Source organism: Vespa velutina, chromosome 1 (assembly GCF_912470025.1).
Source record: "Vespa velutina chromosome 1, iVesVel2.1, whole genome shotgun sequence".
In the NCBI taxonomy this organism is placed as follows: Eukaryota; Metazoa; Arthropoda; class Insecta; order Hymenoptera; family Vespidae; genus Vespa; species Vespa velutina.
In genome coordinates, this window is record NC_062188.1 from 7310198 (window position 1) to 7332611 (window position 22414).

General features: G+C 36.8%; 1 protein-coding gene across 6 annotated transcripts in view; it reads left to right on the top strand.

Moving 5' to 3' along the window:
• Positions 1-22414, top strand: part of LOC124953492 (zinc finger protein castor homolog 1-like) — a 93936-nt gene that overhangs the window by 9140 nt on the left and 62382 nt on the right. Inside the window, exon 1 of one of the 6 annotated variants that reach the window (XM_047504978.1) lies at positions 20633-21802. The exons of the other annotated variants lie outside the window; for them this stretch is intronic. The gene's annotated coding sequence lies outside the window, so the exon portion shown is untranslated. Of the gene's footprint in view, positions 1-20632; positions 21803-22414 lie in introns of those variants that run through there. 6 annotated transcript variants of the gene reach the window in all.

Here is a 22414-nt window from a genome sequence, read left to right on the forward strand (position 1 = left end):
TCATGAGAGTACGTACAATCGATGTGAAATTATCCCGGGTTCCCTCAGAATAATCATACGTGAAGGATCATTAATAAACTTACGAACGAAAAATAAAGGGGTAAAAATGACATTGGCGATTTTTCCTTTTGATATTTGAAACTCATGATTATAATATAAATATAATCGATTTAGTTGTTCTCTTTTTTCTTTGCTTTTTTTTTTTCATTTCTTTTTTTTTTTTTTTGTTTCTTTTTTTTTTGTTTTGTTTCGTCTTTTCTTCCTCGTAGCAAAATTCCGTGAGAATAGGAAATAAAAAGAGAAATGAAAAAGAGGGAGGAGGGATGAATTTGTAGTTCTTAAGTTAGAACGTTAATGACGCATCACGGGCTATGAATAGTTATGGGGCTACGCATAAATTAGATCGCGGCAATTTGAAATCGATTGCTAATTCAGCAGGTTTTCAATTATAGTAGACGCCCTGAACGTAGAATTCGCTTGGCTGCATATAGAAGTTATAAATATGGAAGGGTGTTCAACGAATCGTTCTTGGTTTTCTCTCACGTCGTATGAGCGAGCAAGAAATCTATCTCGTATCGGTTCTCGATAATAATCGTCGTTTTCGTCGTCTTCATCGTCGCCATCGTCTACGTCGTTGTCGTCGTCTTCGTCATCTTCGTCGTATTCTTCTTCTTTTTCTTCTTCTTCTTCTTAAACTTCGTTGATGTTGCGTCGAAAGAACTTCTCAACGAATACCGATCTCGCTCCTTCGCATCGCATAAAATCGCTTCGGTAATTACGATCTGGCACGTTCCGTCGTCGTATCTCGGTAATTCGTAAAAGTGTTTCATAAAACCGGAATACGAGCTCGTGCGAATAATCGTTAATTATCTTTATCGGCGTTTGGTATCGATGTAATATCGTATTACGTTGTATTTCGAGAAAACATAAATGATTTTTTATTCTAATCCTCAAAATCGTATATAAACGCGACATATACACGTTAATTAACAAGCCGATTGACGAAATATATGTTGTTATTTTAAATGGAATGAATATAATAAATGAAGTTGTACTGATAACATCTGTTATAAATGAAAAGAAAAAAAAAAAAAAAATAAATAAATAAATAAATAAAAAAAGTAAAAAAAAATAATGAAAAAAGAAAGAAAAATACTGTAATTATATATTACTAACCCAGTTACATTGTATAATACTGAAACCATTTCACTTTATTTTCGATTCCAAGAAAATTCAGAATCTAGTAAATCTTATCTCCATACGTTTAATGATCCGTTTAAATTAAACCTGTTTATTTTTGTCAACTGACTAAACCAACGTATAATATATAAAATAAAATTCAAACGATCATTAATCAAGTTATCGTTATATTAATAATCATAATCAAGTTTATTATATTATTATTATTTAAGAAAATTTATAAATTAAAAAACCGATATATATATATATATATATATATATATATATCAAATGATCGATTAAATGAAAAATTAAAAATCTTCATATTTTCTAATGGCAGATGAAATTAATTGAAGAATCCAAAAATCATTGTCGTCGATGGTATCGAAATTTTTCGAGGAGATGCCGATGATGAATTATTATTGGTGGGATGATCTTCGGGACGGAGTTCGCGTACAAAGAAAGAAAAAAAGGAAGAAAGAAAGAAAGAAAGAAAGAAAGAAAGAAAGAAAGAGAGAGAGAGGGAGAAATAAATAAAGAAAGAAGGAAATAAAGAAAGAAAGAAAGAAAGAAAGAAAGAAAGAAAGAAAGAAAGAAAGAATGAGCAAGGAGTCCTCCTCGGTAGGCCGATCGAAGCTTCGTCCGTAATTTCAGATAGAAGTCGGTGTCTGCCGGGTGTTATTAAACTCGATAGGCCAGCCCGACGTTTCTTCTCCCTCGCGGGTGTTCCACGGCTTCAATTTAAATCGGTGACTCTGCTCTTCTGTCTCTCCTTCTACCCCTCTCTCTTTCTCTCTCTCTCTCTCTCTCTCTTAACTACACGTACGCGTACCTATCTTTCTCTCTTCGTGCCAACGACGAAGACGAAACGAAGAAGAAGAAGAAGAAGAAGAAGAAGAAGAAGAAGAGGATCGTTGCTTCAGGGGCCCTTTCTCGATTCGTTTCTTCGTTTCTTCGTTCATTCGATCGTTCCACAGGTTCGAGCAAACGTACGAGTACGAAAGAAACGAAATAAGATCTACAAGCTGGACCGAGGAGGGATATAAAAGACATAAGATAGAAAGAGAGAATGAGAGAGAGAGTGCGCGAGCGTGCGATGTTCCTTCGAGTTTTAACGATAACGACCGGTTATTAACTCGTGATAATTATCGATTTTAATTATCGACGCGAGTCGCCATTAACCACCGACCAGGACTTCTTTTCTTCGTCCTCTGATTTATACTTTTTTTTCTTCTTTCCCTTTCTCTTTCTCTTCTTCTTCTTCTTTATCTTCTTTTTCTTTCTCTTCTTTATCTTCTTCTTCTTTTTCTTTTTCTTCTTCTTCTTCTTCTTCTTCTTCTTCTTCTTCTTTTAAGATTTGCATTGAAATTTCGACTGAAATGTTGATTAATCTCTAATAGATAACTTTCTCGATATTTTCTACAAATGAATTCAATGAAATTGTTGAAATATGTATATTAGTATTACGTATCCTTGTTTGATTATTTGTCATTTGATATTGACAAGTCAATGCCACGTTAAGAGCCGAGCTAAGAGTAGATATCATTTGTCATGTCTCGATCTTTTTTTTTTTTTTTTTTCACTTGTTAATGCCTAGACAAAGTACAAATTTAGTTCTATCTGCAATCAGATTACCTATAATCTCTTGATTAATTCCTGTTTTCAAAATATCTAAGAAAATGCGTGTTGATAATGTATATGCTCAGGTCAAAAGAAAAATAGAAAGATAAAAAGATAGAAAGGAAAAGAAACGAAACTATTCGTATACTAATTAGATATAGGTATTGCGAATGATTAGATATAATTTATAGTCACGCATGGTCGTGTTAAAATTTGAAAGAGCGTAAAGTAAAAGGATCGATTATTATTATTTCAGGCTGTCGATGCCTTGATACTTTGAACTGGATTTAAAAGCAAAAAAGAAAAAACGATACAAAAAAATAAATAAATAGAGAGAGAGAGAGAGAGAGAGAGAGAGAGTGAGAGAGAGGAAGAGGGAAAGGGAGACAGAGACAGATAGAGAGAGCCGTCGTAATACTCGAGAGAAAAAAAAAAAGAAAGGACAGAGACAAATGGATAGATCAACGGATAGTCCAAGCAAATGTAAAAGATTGAAAGGAAAGAACGTAAAACGTAGCAGTACCGTATAACGTTTTGCTCGTACGGAAGGATTCATGCAATGCAAATTCCGATCGGTCTCAACGACGACGATGACGACAAGAACGATGAAGACGATGACGATGACGACGACAACAACAACAACAACAACAAGAACAACGTGTAATAAAGTACTCACGATATCCGCACGCGTCCCGGTTTTGGAGGAAGAAGGGGTGATGGTGATGGGCGGAGGGCGAAGGTCGAGAAGGGGAAGGAGAAGGAGGAGTAGGATGTAAAAAAAGGGAGATTCGTAAGAAGGTATCAAGGAGAATGGTGGTCCCCTTCTCGTTTTATAATGCATATACCGTATCGTAGAGTATGTGTGTTCAGAAAAATCCTTGAGGAAGTATCTGAGAACAGGAAGTAAGCCAGGAGGAGTGTCTCTTTGCGACCGGTTCTTCTTCTCGTATTTCTACGACAACGACGAAAAGGATGTAAAGAACAAAAACGACAAAAACGACGACGACAACGGATATATTAAGAATAAGGATAAGAAATGATCTTCGCACGAGTTCGACCGTTATTCAAGAATTAATTCATAATTAGAGCGGCCCACCTAACGTGAGCCTAACCCACATTCCATCGAGAGCGGAGGTTTATATACAGCCTCCAGCTTTCCAGCTTTTCTTCTTTTCTTATCGTACTCTTTTACTTTTACATATGAACGTAAATACATATACATACATACTGTATATATAGAAAGAGAGAGAGAGAGAGAGAGAGAGAGAGAGAGAGAACCTTCCTTATCGGTTATCTCTTTTCCTCTAACGTGCGTTCGTTTATGTATAAAGTTAGTAGTAGTTATAGGTTACTACGTGTGTATATATATATCTTTGTTGGACCGAGTGAACCCATTGCCATTTTGCATGACACGATGGTATTGGTATTGGTATTAGTATTGATGTTGATGTTGATATTGGTTATATCGTTGATGTGGTGGTATGACTTTTATCGCGAGTATACACCGAGCTACGCACCATCGAGGAATCTGAGTGCCGTGTCGCTAGTGTAGTAACTATCGTCGTCGTCGTAGTCGTCGTCGTAGTCGTCGTCGTTGTTGTTGTCCGCTTGACTACTCTTGGCTTTTAGCTCAACGATATGCTTACGTGTATAAGAGAGAGAGAGAGAGAGAGAGAAAGAGAGAGAAAGACTGCGACACTCCCCGCAAAGAATGCACGAGTTCGTTCTCAAGAGTGGATCAGCTGATTCCTTGATCTTGCATATCGATCATTGGATTTTATATTTTCCTTTTTCTGTGATCTTAAAGTGTACCTTGATTATAATACGATTAATTTGTTTTTTAGTTGTTCGTTGATTTGTTTGTTTATTTCTCGATTATTCCTATACCGATGTTATTTGATTTCGAAAGAAAGGGATTAGAAAGTTCCAAAATTTAATACTCTCTCTCTCTCTCTCTCTCTCTCTCTCTCTCTCTCTCGTATTCTTTTGTGTCATCATCTTTTATGCAATACGAAAGGCATTATTAGATTTATGATAACGCAACGGCTGACTGTACTACTGCCCTGTGCCGTATCTATTTAAATCGAGCTGAGATAGTCGAGTTTCATAGATCGAGACATTAATCCGATTGCCTAGAGGAAATTCCTATGAGATATCGGGGAAATGAGTTATATGATGTTTCTTCATGTTATGAGGATTCTTTTTTCCTGTTCTTTTTTTTTGTTCTCTTTTTCTTTTTTTTTTTTCATTTTTTTTTGTTTGTCTTTTCAAACGAACATATATGTGCGCGAACATGCACACATACACACACACACACACACACATAGAGAGAGAAAGAGAGAGACATTTATTATCCTTAATTTATGAGAAGCTTAATCTCGATCCAGTATCGTCTTCTGACCATTTCTTTTATCGACTACTTAATATCGCTATTGAAGTATCTTCTTTTTGGTCGAATCGTAAGAAGGAAGTGGTAGAGAAATCGTAAAACTCGATTTGTGGTAAGCGATATCGAACGGCCACGGTCGACTCGCGCTATCGCAAGTGTACCTGCTTCCGATGATAGTAAAGTCGCTCTTGACTGTACAAAAGAAGGATATATATATATATATATATATATATATAGAGAGAGAGAGAGAGAGAGAGAGAGAGAGCAAGGAGACACTCCCGAGAGGAAGAATGCATCGGCCACTTGCAAGTAGGTCAGACTCGCAAGTTTGCGTTCCAACAGGCAATCGACATTTTTGATCTTTCAACAGGTCGTTTAGTAATTTCTTTTTTCTTTTTACTTTTCTTTTCTTTTTGATTGGGTTAAGTACTTATTTTTGAGAATAAGTACCTTCATATTTCTCACAAATGATAACGACTAGATCTCATTTATCATTGAATAATTAAAGTCTTATGTCTTTAACGAGCGATTAACGTCGATTAGATTTCATTTATATTACAATGATAAACTTTTTCGGGGTGGGAGGGATGGATTTTTTTTTTTTTTTTTTTTTTTTTTTCTCACAATAACGTACGATGACATTTTATCTGTTCCCAGGCGATAAAGCTTTTTTCAGATTTTCTCACAATAACAACGATTAGATTGTACTTTTGTTTAACGATGACAAATATATTTCTTTGTTTTTATTTATCTCACAGTAACGACGATTAGATTTCATCTATTTTTTTTTTTTTTTTTTTTCGGACAATAAATTTCTTTTCCAAGAGTTTTCTCACAATAACGAGGATTAGATTTCAGCAATTCTTTTTTTTTTTTTTTTTTTTTTTTTGGACGATAAGTTTTTTTCTTTCGTCCTTGCGATAACAAACAAGATCCAATTTCTCTTTTCGGTTCTAAGAAAAACTTAATCGACTTAACAAAGGATCGGTCGGTCGTACGATCGAATTAGATATTTTCTCTCAAAAATATAAGATTTAGTCTCGTTAAAAAAAGAAAAACAAGAAAAAAAAACCAAAAAACAAACGAGAAACAAAAAAAAACACAAAAAAGAAAAGCGTTGGATTGAGTAAGAATAATAAAAAAAAAGAAAAAAAAAAAAAAAAGAAAAAAGGTGTACGTGATAAAGCAAAGAATTTCGACAAAAGCGGAAATCGATCGATTCTCGCTGACTCCGAGCATAAAAGGGGGGTCGTCGGCCTGAACTCGTGGGAGGTAGATCGCGTGTTTTCTCGGGTTCGCGAGCGTGTGTTGACTCCTCCTCCTCCTCCTCCTCCTCCTTCTCCTTTTACTTTATCGCGCTCCTTCGACGAAAATCATCGTCGCTAGTTCCGGTCTCGATCGCGGAAAATCGAAAGAGAAAACAACTCCACGAGGAAGGTAACTCTCCTCGAGGATCGATCCGGTCGTTGCCCAGTTAGTTTATATTTCGCTCGTAAAAACAAACCGCAACCGTGATTTCGTCAGAACGATAAAGAACGACGATGTTATTAAAAAACAATCATTCAAAAGTCATGCGAAATATAATATTATAAACATTTGCATAATAAAATAAACATTTGTAAATAGTAATTGATCGATAATTGTAAATAATATTGAATCGATAATTCTTTTCGATTATTTCATATTTCTTTCTTCTGTCATCCTTATTTTATTTAATTATTCAATCTATTTATTAATCATTGATTTAAACGAATAAATTAGACAATTAGGTAATTAATTAATTAATTAGTAATTATTTTATATTAATTATCATTTTATTATTAATAATTAATTGATTATTTTTCTTAATTATCATTTTATTATTAATTATTAATTAATTAATTAATTAAACAAGTTCGTTTTTTTTTTTTTTTTTTAAGATCCTTGTCAAAAGCAATGCGTTTTATTACATGGCCACGAATTTAATTGTTTTCAATTATATCGTAAAATTTTCGAGACGATCATTGTCAAAGCCGTCCACGTGGAAAACGGGATTACGAAATTTTGAAAAACGATGTGACGCGTCTCGCGTCTCGCGAGAATCGAGCGGAACGAGATGAAGACGAGAGCGTGACCGCCGGGACTGGCCGGGCCAATCGTAAATTTAAATTTAGAGAAAGAGAGAGAGAGAGAGAGAGAGAGAGAGAGAAAGACAGAGAGAGAGAGAGAAAGAAAGAGATAGACAGATACTCACGTGACGAGAACGATATTATACTATCTCTCTCTCTCTCTCTCTCTCTCTCTCTCTCTCTCTCTCTCTCTCTCTCTCTCTATCTCTTATTCTTTCCTTCTCTTTTTTGTTTTGACTTTTTTTTTTTACTTTTTTCGTCTACACGACCAATCCACCCTGGTGGCAGAGATCTTTCAGAAAAACTATCATCCCCTCCCTCTTCTCTTCTCTTCTCTTCTCTTCTCTTCTCTTCTCTTTTCTTCTTTTCTCTTTCAGCCGTTTCCTCCTTTTTCGCTAGCGCCCAGCCAAATTTGAATTTCAGAAAGACTCGCGGATTGGCCGGGTTTTATCGTAAATTGTCGTTAGGTCTCTTGGAAAAAGTTGTTCCGATTTTCAAATCCCCCGTGATACTCGTCGTCTCGTCTCAATAAGGAGACGATCGTTCTTTCGGCGTAAAGGAGGAAGGAAGGGTGCTGTCGTTGGTTAGAATAGGGATTGAGAAGGGGAAACCCTTTTCGTTGAGAGTCCTCGTAAGAAAGCGACGTGCTACCGGCTTTATCCTTTTTTTTTTTTTCTTTTTCCTTTTTGTTTTTTCCCCCCACCCCCCGCCCCGGCACTCCCTCGAGATCGCCTCGGAGAGAAAGAGATAAAAGTGTCTACCCACTATACCGATGATTTCATTGGTATTCAGTTGATGTAATTATTTAGATCAATTATTTATCTGATTATTTTTATAAAAAAAAAAAAAAAAAAAAAAAAAAAGAAAAAAAATTTTTTTCTTTTTTTTTTTTTTTTTTTTTTTTTTTTTTCTTTTTCTTATCCTTCAACTCTTCCATCGGCAGGAGGAATATAATTATTTTTCATTGAAACATTTATGAGAAATTTATAATATCATTGTCAAAATCAATTTTTTTCTTCCTTTTTCTTTATTTTTCTTTTTTTCTTTTTTGTTCTTCTTTTTTCTTTTTTCTTTTTTTTTTTCTTTTTTTTGTGTCGTAACGAAAAATTTATAACGCGTAAAGCATATTTTCGTTATAACTTACGTTATCAGAATTATATTATATCAGGTATAATTCGTGTTCTGCTTGTATAAAATATTTAATATTTAAATATAAACTGTCAATTAATATTATACGACGAGAAAAGAAAATAAGAGGTGGGGGTAAGGATAAGAATTAAAAAATTTTAAATCTCTTACACGAATGAGTTTCAGATTTTCATTTATTATCGAATGTACAACGAGAAATAGAATTTAAACATCATTGAAACAATTTCTTCTTCTTTCCTCGTCAAAAAAAAAAGAAAAAAAAAAAAAAAAAAAAAAAAAAAAGAAGAAAAAAAAAGAAAAAGAGGAAAAAAAGAAAAAAAAAAAAAAGGATAGAAATGGTTAAGAGTAATGAGCAAAAATACGATGAGAGGATATCTAAACCTTCGAAAAGAGAGTCATTGTTTTCGTGAAAGTATTTTCGCTTTACAAAGAGGGCAATTTCAATGAGAAAGAGGAGAGAACGAGAAAGAGAAGAGATCTCGAGGCTGATTGATAACGCTTGGTCGACGCGTTGGATGTCTCTCGTCGAGGGCCCGAGCGTGTTTTTAGTGACAATCCTCCGAGAATTTAGTGGAACACCTCTTAATCGTCCGTATACGCGGAACACTCGTGTCTTCGTCGCACGTTCACGGATTTAATTTAAACCTTAAGTTAAATTAACGAGAACGAGGATACATTATTTTATCGAGGGGAAAGCTGTAACGTCACCATAAAGTTCCTTCGATTCATACTTGAAGTAGTAATTTTATCCTATAGAGAAAAAAAAAAAAAAAAAGAAAAAGAAAAAAAAAAGAAATAAGAAAAGGATAATGGATAAAGGATAATCTTATGGTTGAACAGATTTTCTTTTTTCTTTTTTTTTTCCTTTTTTTTTTCTTCTTTTTGCTTTTTCTTCGTTATTTTTTTTTTCCTTCTCTTACAAAAAGCAGCTTCGTCAGTATATGAAGAAAATTTACACGCAATAAAGATAAAATGAATTACAAACGAGTCAATAATTTATTAATTGTAATTTAATAAAATTACATGTGGGCATAGAAAAGGGATAAGAAGAATAGGAGAATAAAAATAAACGAGAAAAGGAAATTATTCAAGATAATAGAAATTACGTTCGAGCAGAATTTCGATCAAATGGAGATATTTATACGTACGGTGATCATTATGTTAATTAAAATTAAAATTTATTAATGATGAAACAGAAATTACGGTCGAACAAAATTTCGTCTATAGAAAAATTTATATGGACATTGATGATTATAATAAAAAGATACTTTATTACGGATAAAATAAATTACACCGGGATAAAAATTCATCAGTAGAGAAATGAATACAAGAGAAATAAAGATTGCAATTAATCATAATAATTACATGATGAAAAGAGAGAGTTAGTCGAGGACCTTCGCTCGCTCTGTCTCACTCCCTCTCTCCCTCCCTCTTTTTCTCTCTTTCCTCTTTTTCTCTCTCTCTCTCTCTCTCTCTCTTCCTCGCACATCGCGTTAAGCCGAGTTTCAAGCCGTTATCTATATGGCGCGTGGCGTTAATTGTTCGATACACGGCCACCCACACCCGGAAGTCGACTTCCTTGTCTAATCTCGGATTCTACGCGGGGGAATTTTCTCCGTCTTCCTTGAAATTCCATGCACGTTAATGGGACCTTTTTACCGTTTGCCGCCACGAGTTAGCCCGATAAATGTGGCCGGTCAAACTTCTTCAAAGTGAAAGATTGAATCGGCTTTTCGATCGTGCATACCTTTTTAAAAACTCTCTTTAAGGACACTCCGATTATCGGGACTCGAACTTGACTCGGAAATATTCGAAAGCGTACATACGTACGGTAAACGACACAGAGGACGGGGAAGAGTGCGTGTAGGTGCGATCTTTCTTGGTGTCTTTGTAACTGGGTCGTTCGTTCGTTCGTTCGTTCGTTCGTTCGTTCGGAGTATCTTCGCCGCTTTGTCTTTCGGGCGTGGCCAGAGCGAGTATTGTTTTCACGAAATTACGATATCGTCGTTATTAATATTTATATGTATGTATATACACGCATATATAGAGACCTGGGCCAAAGATCCGAGCGGTATCTTTTCTTTTTTTTTTTTTCTTTTTTTTCTTTTTTTTTTTTTCTTTTCTTAGATACTTTCTAAAGGAAAGAATAATTTTTCTCGATTTAATTCTTCTTTAACGTCATTTAACGTTTATTATGTCGGATATATAATTATATACATATGTCCTTTATAATTTTGTCACACGATAAATCATATCGTTGACAATTTAATTTTTGTCGTGTATAAAAGTTACGCTTGGTACGGTATAATTTTACCGAAACAAATTCGACGTTTCTTTTTTTTTTTTTTTTTTTTTTTTTTTTCTTTTTAAATACGAATACAAATTTTGATTTATAGAAGGTAAAATGACAAACTCTGAATTATCATGATTGACTTTCGTATGTTTTATAGATACACCGACATATATGGTATGTATCAGGCGATTGTTAACTTTGAAACTAATTGTAATATAACAAACTGTGAATTTTGTTTTGTGTCGTTAATAAACGACACAAAAGCGAGAGCGATTAATGATATGTTAAAAAATTATAGAATTACAAAAAAAAAAAAAAAAAAAGAAAGGACACGGAGGAAAGAAAAAAAGGCTAAAAAAATCCTATCAAATATAATTACACATAGTTTTTTATATCCTTAATACAAATTGTATGATGTAAGAAATAAAATGTCGAAATATTAATTGACGTTGAAAGAATGTCTCAGGAGGTATTTTTGAGTAGTACATCGAAATCATGAAAACGATTAAATGCGAGTCTAACTCCTTTTCATACGATAGTAACGTCGCCGGTACGATCTCGATAAGAAGGCGGAGCGTGTCGCGCTAGGATAATTAATTACTTGGAACGATACCACAGCGTTACAGCGTGCCGTTTATAACGCGAACCTCTTAAATACGAACGGAACGGAAGTTCGTCGAACGACGACGAGGAAGAGGACTATGAAAGTTTCTCGACAAAGTTTGCCTCATGGACGCAGCTGCTCGATAACAGTCAACCTAAACCAAATCAGGCAGAGCACGTTGGAATGCGACGGTAGAAACGCTGATTGACATTTCGGGGCCGCAGCTCGTTTGTCACGGAAAAGCCCAACGTCCATTTCTCCCTAACCATAACGGCCATCTTTTTCTCTTCTGTTTTATATATCATTGGTTGTCCGAAATATTTCTTTCTTTTTTTCTTTTTTTTTTTTTTTCTTTTTTATTAATTTTTTTAATTTTCCAATCCTATTCTTCGCCGATCTCTTATCAGATAACTATATCGAACGTTTTTCTAACGCGATACGTCTAATTCTTATCGTGTAAAATCTATCATTTCGAATTGACCTAAATCGAAATATGTGTGTGCGTGTATGTGTGTTCGTTTGTATATATATATATATATGTGTGTAATTAAAATTTGGATAAAATGAAATCAGTTTGAAAATCTATTGCTATTAGAATCTAATGATTATCTTTCTTCGACAAAGAAATCGATCGATCGATGATCCATCAGGAAAGGTAGCTCGTCCTTAAACAGAGACAAACGAGCCCTTCGTAAGGTTCGAAGAAAGCGCGATTCGTCGATCAAACTGGACGACAAAGTGGGCGAACTCGGTGGTTCCAATACTCTTGGTATATTCAACATATCCATCCATCCGTCGAGCTATCGGTTGAACCATTCATCCATCCATCCATCCATCTATCCATCCATCTATCCATCCATCTATCCATCCATCCATTCGTTTCTTCGTGAGTTTCTCCGTTCGTTCGTTCGTTCGTTCGTTCGTTCGTTCGTTCGACACTGGTCATACATCGAAGCTCGATTCCGCAGCGAATGCCAGGAGTGTTGATAATTTATTTGAGAGACGTGCGTTGAACGTGTCCCACCTTCGCAATCGTACGCGTCCGTCACATTCTGGATTTCGCGCCTTTTTCGTTTCTCCCATTGTCTTTTGTCGAACGTCGAAGGTACGTCGACGAGGATGAGAAACGAATCAACTTGCTTGGCCTTTTTCGGCTGTCCCCGTAAGTAAACGTTTATCCGTTCGTTCGTTCGTTCGTACGTTCGTTCGTTCGTTCCTTCGCTTCGTTCGTGCGTCGATCGCAATGTTTATTAAACGAAAGAATAAAAAGGAGAAAGAATACAAACCGGATGCGCATTTTTATAGTTGCCGGGAAAAGTCATGCGTCGTATATTGGCAACGTTGATTTTCATCATTCGAGCTTCTTTTTCTTTTTTTTTTTTTTTTTTTTTTTCTTTTTTTTCCCTTTTTTCTTTTTCTTCTTTTATTTTCTCTTATCTCTATACTCTTTTACTCCTTCTTTCGAAGGAAATATATCTCGCGAGAACTCACGACGAAAATCACGATGAGCCGTGAGCATCGCCAGGTGGCATATCCGCTTTCATCGGGCCGTCGCGAATCGGTACTGACTCGCCCACGCAATTTTCTCGTTCCTTTTACTTCCTACGAAAGCGCGTTGGAAGCTTGTACTCGAGTTGTATACAATTTGTTCGTTAATTCGTCGATCGTTACCTTTGATAGTGAGAATCAATATCGAGAAAATATATATGATAGATATGTGATTTTATTTTATCAAATTTTATTTTATAGAATTATATCGTTAGATCCCGTATAGATCTATTAAAGAGACGTGATACGTGTGTGTGTGTGTGTGTGTGTGTGTGTGTCGCTCACAAGGCAAATCGATTAATTCGACTTTTTGAATTTTTAAAAAAATTTAAATTTCAAAGCACTTAATGGAATCCTCACTTTTTATATTCATAATAAATTTCTCTAATTTCCATTATTCAATATCATTAAATGATCAAATTTTGTTTGATCATCGATTAAGAAAAAATTTATTTCGATAATAATGATAATTCTAATACTACTTTATCTACATTCACTTTATGTATATGTCATTAAATGATGGCTACGTACGTCTGCATCTTTACATTCCACAATATTTATTTGAATTTATATTTTATAAGAAATTTTTTAAAGCAATTCATATTATTTCATCGTATTTTACCACATATCGTTTTAAGATGTTAATCGATTTGACAATTGTACGATATATATAATATCGAATGATCGTATATTATTAATTAATTATCAGGATGAGATCAAACTTCAGTAAGTAAAAATTAGTTAGGTACGTATTAATTAGAAAATCGATTTTATTTTTAACGAAACGTTTTCCGTTTGTTACGTTTGTCTTCCTCGTTACTGGCGCTTAGTATCTGCATGTAAAGATAATTAGGCTCATTTACGAAACATCGTTCGATTCTAAACGTAATGAGACGAATCGAGCCAGACGTTCGATCCATCTGTGTCTTTTGTAAAAGAGCATCAACGGCGCTTCCTTAGAGCTTGGCGCCAACCACGGAATCGACGTAACACGCTTCGTTTCATCTCCGGACGGAGATGCGGCCCATTTTCGATCCGGCAGCACCGATGATACGATCGCGTGCTCGGAATCACTCGCATTTGAAGAAGACGAAGAAGACGTAGAAGTAGAGAAAGATGATGATGATGATAATGATGATGATGATGATGATGATGAAGAAGAAGAAGAAGAAGAAGAGGAAGAAGAGAAGAAGAAGAAGAAGAAGAAGAAGAAGAAGACGTCACTGAATCGTCTTTCATCGAGTCGTTGGTAAAACTAATATGAGAGGAAAAATGAAAAACATCATTGCAAACGTTGTTCGTCGACGTCGACGTCGACGTCGTCGTCGTCGTCGCCGTCGTCGTCGTTGTCGTTGTCGTTGTCGTCTTCGGTCATGCTACCGGCACATTTTCATTGTGAAAGAAACGTTGCAGCGCGAGACAGAGAGACACAGTCGCGGAATTTAAACGAGCGAAACTCGACGAAAATGTCAATGAGAGAGTCGTTCGATCGCGAGGCGATATGAGGAATTCGAATATCCAGTAATTACGGGCGCTCGGGGTCTCTTGTCGACAAAAATTAAAGGAAAAAAAAAAAAAAAAAAAAAAAAAGAAAGCAGAAGAAAAAAACAAAAAGAAAAAAATAAAAAGGAAAAAAGAGAAAGAAACAAAAAAAAAATATATATATATATATATATATGTATGCACATATACATATCTTTTTTTTTTTAAATAACTTATTCCAGGGGAATTCGACATCGTCTGTCTTTTTGAATATGAAAAAAAAAAAAAAGAAAAGAAGAACAAAAATAGAGAGAGAGAGAGAGAGAGAGAGAGAGAGAGAGAGAGAGAGAAAGAGAGAAAGAAAGAACGAAAAAATGGAAAAAAAAAAAAACAAAAAAGGAGAAAAGAATTTCAGTTCCATTATCCATCCGTCCATTTGAATTTTCAACTCCGGTAATAACGACTAATACGAGACAAATGAAGCACGGTAGAGGAAGAGAGATAGAGATAGATAGATAGATAGATAGATCGAGAGAGAGAGAGAGAGAGAGAGAGAGAGAGAGACGAAGAGAAAGAAAGAAAGAGACAGCGAGAGTGGTCCGAAGCGAGGGAGTCGGACAAAGCGAAAGATAGAAAGAGAGAGAGGGGTGAAGAGGGAGGATGGAAGAGGGGGGGAAGAGAGAAAGAGAGAGAGAGAGAGAGAGAGAGAGAGAGAGAGAGAGAGAGAGAGAAACGATCGGCTCTCGCGATGGAGTTCCTCGCGGGAGCGAGGAGGAAGAGGAAAAGAAGAGCGAGAAGCCGTGATTAATGGAGTCTCCGCGGCGAGCGAGAGCTCCTCCGGATAAGATCTCCGATGGAATTCCCGTGGCTTTTATATTGGATTTCTTTTAAATTCGTTACTTTATCCGGCACTATGTTAATAGCGGTCCGATATGAGAGCTCGCGGTTAAGAGGAGTTCATTTATCATTCCGAGTTCCTCTCTCGCGGACGCATTTTCTCTCTTTCTTTCTTTCTTTCTCTCTTTCTTTCTTTCTTTCTTTCTTTCTTTCTTTCTTTCTTTCTTTCGTTCTTTCTTCGTATCTTCCTTTCTGGAACGAACGAATGGCCTCGAACTTTCTCGTTCGGTTGTGTTCTCTGCATTAGGCACGAATCCTATCCCAGCATCTCTTCGATTTCGCCGCCATTGTTTCCTCGAATCGATCGTTTTAAATTTAATGTTCAATTAGGTCCCAAGTTATATTAGATAGTTTTATGTTGTTCCTATTATTGTTCTTGTTGATTGTTGCTTTTATTATCGTTCATATTATATTTTATTTATCCATACGAAATTGAGAATAATGATGATATACATACATATATGCATATTATACTTAGATAATAAATAAATACAGTATATGTATATATACTACGTAACTTACGTACACTAAGTGTTTTCTTTAAGTAAGCGAGTAAGTTCATTTCAATCAGACTGGTTTCGGGACAAAACTACACGAACTTCGTTCGCAGATTTATACTCAGAGATTTGCTCGGAATGTATGAGATAAGGGACGAGAAGGAAGAGAAAAAGAGAGAGAGAGAGAGACAGAGAGAGAGAGAGAGAGAGAGAGAGAGAGAGAATTTTAGAGAGAAAAAGAAAGAGAAGAGAACGAATGCACCGGCCAATGAACGAATGAACGAACGAGGTGGGCTTACGAGGGATCGTAGGGAGAAATCGGAACGTAGAAAACGTTAGTGGATGATGCTGGAACACGTGTAGACGTCAAGGCGTTAATCCCTTGAGACACGGGGAAACACATTCACGGAGCGCCAGTCGAGTGAAACTTCTCTACTTCTCTTGGCACGTTCGATCGAAAATTTCTGTTTTGTTTGTCCATCCTCATCTTATAAGTCTAATATCTATCGTCTAGATTCTCTCCTACACAATTTTTTAATATTATTATTATTATTATTATTATTATTATTTTTCTTTTTATTCTTTATTTATTTTTTTCTTTATTTCTTATTTTTTTTTTTTTTTTTTTTTTTTTTTTTCATAAATAAGAATAAGAAAAAAATAGAAAAGATTGTTTTGATCATTTTGTTGCTAGGAAATTGATTCGTTTTTATTGACCAAAGAAACGAAGTAAGACATTTTCTCGATCGATGTGCCAGCCAACAACGGAAGTACTTTCGCTTTGGAAGCGAAGAGTTAGATGTAGGAAAACAGGTGGGGTGACAGAGAGAGAGAGAGAGAGAGAGAGAGAGAGAGAGAGAGAGAGAGAGAGAGAGAGAGAGAGAGAGAGAGAGAGAGAAGGGGAAGTCTTTGCAGCGAGCTCGAGACATCTCGCCTTTTCGCATTAGGATTCGCTTCTCGGAGTGATTAATTGGGCCTCATTAACATCGCGTCGAGCCAACGGCCGACCGTACGAGGCAACGCATTGTCGCGACATGAAAATAGAAAACCTTACTCCGTTTGCATTCGTGACCAGTCTTTCTCTCTCTCTCTCTCTCTCTCTCTCTCTCTCTCTCTCTCTTTCTCTCTTTCACGTTCTCTAATACCTTTTGTTTTCAATAAAATCTGTCTATATCTCGTAAAATATAATATTCTTATAGAATATTAACGTATTAAGATGTAGATATTATACAAAATAAAAGATTCGAACATTCGAATTTCATTGAGACGGTTAAAACGAATTCGAAGAAGATAAAAGTTACACCGAAGTGCAATCCTTTGGTTAAAATCCTTTTAAAGGATTCACACATCGAAAGGATAGATTCTTGGTGCTCCTGTAGTCTTTAGGGCTCCTCCTTCTTCGTCGTCGTCTAATCTCTTGTAACTCTTGAACGGGAGAAGTGAGAGTGAGAAAGAGTAAGAAAGAATCAGAGAGTGAGAGATCGAAGGAGAGAGAGAGAGAGAGAGAGTGTGTGTGTGTGTGTGTGTGAGAGAGAGAGAGAGAAAGAGAGGAGACTCTTGCCGTCGACTATACCTCTTAATCCAGATTGAAAATATGTAAATAAATCCACTCGCGGCTCTCTACCGTGGCCGGATGCCCACTCTGTATTCCCCGTCGAAAAAGTATTTTAATAGAAACGATTCATCATTCCGCGGGGCCCCCGACTCGCGTGCTTCTTTTTCTTCCCTCGGAAGGCTTCTCAACAGGCTCTTCCCCAACAGCACGGGCCCCAACGTCGTTCGTTCTCTTCTGCAGCAACGCAGACTTTCAGTGGACCGACGAAACGATCGTCTCGCGAACGCTGGACCTCCTTTGTCGAATTCTACGGCCTCCCACTCTGTCTCCTCTCTCTCTCTCTCTCTCTCTCTCTCTCTCTCTCTCTCTCTCTCTCTCTTTCTCTTTCTTTCTTTCTTTCTTTCTCATGGCTTTCCATTTTACCGGATTTCGTGGTATTTCGACCGAACGCTTTTGCTTTATCGTCCTTCGACTAAAACCCACTCGTTCCTTCTTATTTCTCTTCATTTCGTTTTGTTTTTTTCTTTTTTTTTTTTTGTTGTCTTTTGCTTTTGCTTTTTTTTTCCTCTTTTTTTTTTTTTTCTTTTTTCTCTTTTTTTTCTCCCTTTAATCTACCTACCTCCTTCATCGAATTATGCGTCTCGCGATTCCTTGGACTTCCTGGAATTTCGCCGATATATTTTTATCTCCCCGCCCGCCGCTCCTCCTGTCCACCATCCTAATCGTCGTATCTTCTTTCTCTTCGCTAATCTCGCCGGCTTTTTCCTTCCTCGTTCCTTTTTTATTTATCTTTTTTTTTTTATTACTATTATTATTATTATTATTATTATTATTAATATTATTATTGTTATTTTCTTGTTTTTTTGTTTTGTTTTGCATTTCTGTTTATCTTTTACCTCCCGCGTCGACGGGAATAAATTTCGAGATTACGTTACACGCGTAATGTTTCAAACACATATGTATGTATGTATGTATGTATGTATGTATGTATGTATGTATGTATGTATGGACGTACGTAGATAGCATACCCGAAAGGGTTCGATAAGTACGTCGTCGTGCATGAATTGAGATCGGTTTTCGGCCGTAAGAAAAACAGATTTTTCCATTATTCATTAAGCCGAATCGACTGTCACATCGGGATTGATTTCTTTCGTAGGCTATTAGGAATCGATCGAGACTTTCGAACGAGATTGTTCGAAGCGACGTTCTACTGACAAGTTCGAAGAAATTCGATGAAATTTCTCAAATTTCTCTTTAGTAATAATAGTATTGATATTTTTATGTATATCATTAAAATTACGTATTACAGATACATTATTCCTCTCATTTGGCAGAAGAAAGAAAAAGAGAGAAAGAGAGAGAAAGAAAGAGAGAGAGAGAGAGAGAGAGAGAGAGAGAGAAAGATAGCGAATAAACGAGTAGAATCAACGAGTATCGCACTTTCGAAAGACAAACTGAAATATGGTCGGTCTGACACCCAAGACCCTCGAAAAGAAACGATCTTGTTGCGAAGAAGGCGAGCATTCAGTCTTCCGACGCAACGGCTACAGAAGCTGTTCGAGCCTCGTAAAAAGAGTCTTGCTCTTTACTAAGCCCTTGCATTTCCCAACCTCGTCTTCTTGTGTGTGAAGTAACGCGAGTTATGAAGAAAGAGAGAGAGAGAGAGAGAGAGAGAGCGATAAATAGAGAGAGAACGAACGAACGAACGAACGAATGTACGTAGGAACAGTACGGACAAACTAACTGGCTAAGCTATACGATATAAGTAAGTTTCGAATGGGAAAATGCGAAAGAGAAGATAAGAAAAAGATACATAAAGGAAGTTCTTTCTCTTGAAAGGAAACGTAGCGAGTCGAGACGCCAATTATCTTTCATCGCAAGAGAATAATTCTTACGAAGGAGTAACCCCTCTTTTCAAGAGAATGAGAACGAGAAAGAGAGGAAAAGAGAGATAGATAGATAGATAGATAGAAAGAGAGAGAGAGAGAGAGAGAGAGAGAGAGAGAGAGAGAGAACCTCCCCTCTTTACTTCTCGTTACCAGCAATATGGCCCCCTTTTTAGAAGGAAGCCACCCCGAATCGAGGCGGACCAGCCAGCCAGTCCAGGCCACTATAAATCTCGAAAGTTTTTAATGCCTTGCAGCCTGCTGCTTCTGCTACTGCTGCTCTTTGCACGCGGGGCTACTCTATACGCGTACCTACCCCCACCCCACCCCACCCACCTCCCCTCTTTCTCCTCTACCCGACTAGCATCGCTACTACCATCGCTAACCACCCCTCTTCTTTCCTTTCTCTTCGATCCGTACATGTTCTCGTCACCCCTCTTCTTTCTCGTATATTTGCATACGCGCATAATAGACGGACGACGGGCCTACCCTTTACTATTAATTTTATAAAATCATTCAGGGCCATTCGCATTGCTGCCGTTGTTGCTATCGCTTTTGCTGCTACTGCCACTGCTACTGCTACTGCTACTACTATAGCTATTGCTGCTATTACTGCTGCTGCTGCTGCTACTGCTGCTGCTACTACTACTACTACTACTACTACTACTACTATTGCTAATACTATCGTTCTGATCCTCCAGCTTCGTTACCCTCTTCTCTCCCTTTCGAGGCTTATTTAAATAACGGATTTTCGAAATCTCGTTTTCGCTAGGAAAGGGACGACGAGGGGAGTCGTCTAGAGAACACGTGTGCTATAACTATGAAAGAGAAAAGATCAGCGTTGTATGAATCGTAGTTGACGAAAAAAAAAAAAAAAAAAAAAAAAAAAGGAAAAAAAGAAAGAAGAAAAAAAAAAACAAAAAAAGAAATATTTCATATGGAATGAATTCATATGAGAGTTTTTCATTTATAATAATAATATAATAATCGTATGCATGTGTGCGTGCGTGCGTGCATGCGTGTATAAGTACGAGTCTGTGTCCGTCTGTTCGTTCTTTATTCTTTTGGTTCGAAGATACAGATTTATATAATAAAGAGAGAGGGAGAAAGAAAGAGATTTATTCTTATCCAGAATGAATAAATGTACTCAGGTAGTTAGCAATGAAATGTATTATAATGTCCGATCGATTAATTACTCGAGCACGGTTAATTAGCCTTGAAATTACCATCGAGCTTAGACTAATGTTGGTTTTTAATAGAGATAGTACTTGTTTCTTGAGTGTGTGTGTGTGTGTGAGAGAGATAGAGAGAGAGAGAAAGAGAAGAAATGAAAAAGAAAACATTTTGCAATGAGTAAAATGCATATAAGAAATGTAAAAAAGAGAAAGAGAGAGAGAGAGAGAGAGAGAGAGAGAGAGAGAGAGAGAGAGAGAGAGAGAGAGAGAGAGAGAGAGAGAGAGAGAGAGAGAGAGAGAGAGAGAGAGTAAAGAATCCGCCCATTAAGACATTTTAGCGCGGCTTTCTCGAAAAATCGGTAAAACTTAAAGATTCTCTCGAATGAGCCGTTTTGTTTGCCGCGTTTACTCTCACATTATTCTTATTATCCTCGTTTTGCATTAGTGCCGATTTCGGTCTAAACGCCGTAACCGAGTTCGAGTCTAAATAGTCGGTGTTCGCTAAGTAGCCCTAACCAGATTAGTAAGTCGTTGCGTGATCTATTTTTAACGTCGTCGAAGACCAAGGAGGAACGGTTACGGACTCGTAAGAGATGCGTTTTGCGTTTAACAACAACAACGACGACGAGCGAAATGAAGATGAGCGTGTCTTTCTCTCCCTACCAATCTTCCTCCCACCCTCCTTAAGATATATGTACGTATATAAACGTGTATACGCGTATGAGTATATGCATCTACATATAGGTATACGTTTGATGATATAAGAGAGAGAGAGAGAGAGAGAGAGAGAGAGAGAGAGAGAGAGAGAGAAAGGAAAATATATGCACATCCTTATAGTTTTCTATTCGAATTTTCCGAAGGTCAATTCGAGTCCTTATCGTACTTTCGATAAGACATTTATCAGATGATATAATTGGATTCTAGAATTCATTCTCTTTTTTTTTTCCTTCATTGTCTCTTCCATTATAAATTGATAAATAAGAGTAGTTTTAAATTAGAAAAAAAAAAAAATGGAAAAGAGCGATAAAAGTTATTCGTTATTAAAGAAAATCGTAAAATTTATATTGGATAAATCATCAACGGAGAACTGGTTAACATATATGCGAACGATGACTCGATCTTATTGCTAATAGGAAATCGTTTCTCTCCAAACGATTCGTCGTTTTCCACGCAGGAAGAAAAACGTTCTCTCGTTGAATGTCTTCGAGGATGTGGATGAAAAGAAGAAGAAGGAAAAGGAGAAGAAGAAGAAGAAGAAGAAGACGAAGACGAAGACGAAGACGAAGAAAGAGAAGGAAAAGGATGAGGATGAGAATAAGGATGGGGATGAGGATGAGGATGAGAATGGGGATGAGGAGGATGGCTCGCGAGCTTCGGGAACGTGTTTCTCGGCTGTCACACGCTCGGTTCGCGCGTTAAGGTACCCTCTTCTCTCGCTCTTGCATTCGCGGGAGCGAATAAGAGAAATAGAGAGTGAGAGAGTAAGAGAGTAAGAGAGTGAGAGAGTAAGAGAGAGAGAGAGAGAGAGAGAGAGAACGAAAGAAAGAAAGAAAGAAAGAGAGAGTGAAAGAGAAACGGAGATGGAACGAGGGAGAGAATGTGTTCATAAGATATGGTGTGAAACACGAGAGGTTGAGATTAAAGAATGAAAAACATAGAATTCTGAGAACTGGTTGAAGTCATAATATTCGTAATTTCAAGCTGCGCCTTGTGGCAAGCGCTTCTGCGTCGTTAAAATTAATGTGAGCGGAAATAAAATTCCTGTCCCTTTTCTCCCTCCTTCTTTTCTTTCTCTCTCTCTCTCTCTCTCTCTCTCTCTCTCTCTCTCTCTCTCTTTCTTTCTTTCTACCATCCCAGCAGCTCAGCAGCAACAGTAACAGCACATCGTCTAGCAGTAGTACCACTACCATCGTCTTTTTATTTTCCCTACGAATTGCCTTCTCTCTCTCTCTCTTTCTCTCTCTCTCTCTCTTGCTCTCTCTTTTTTCTCTTTTTTCCCTCTCTCTCTCTCTCTCTCTCTCTCTCTCTCTCT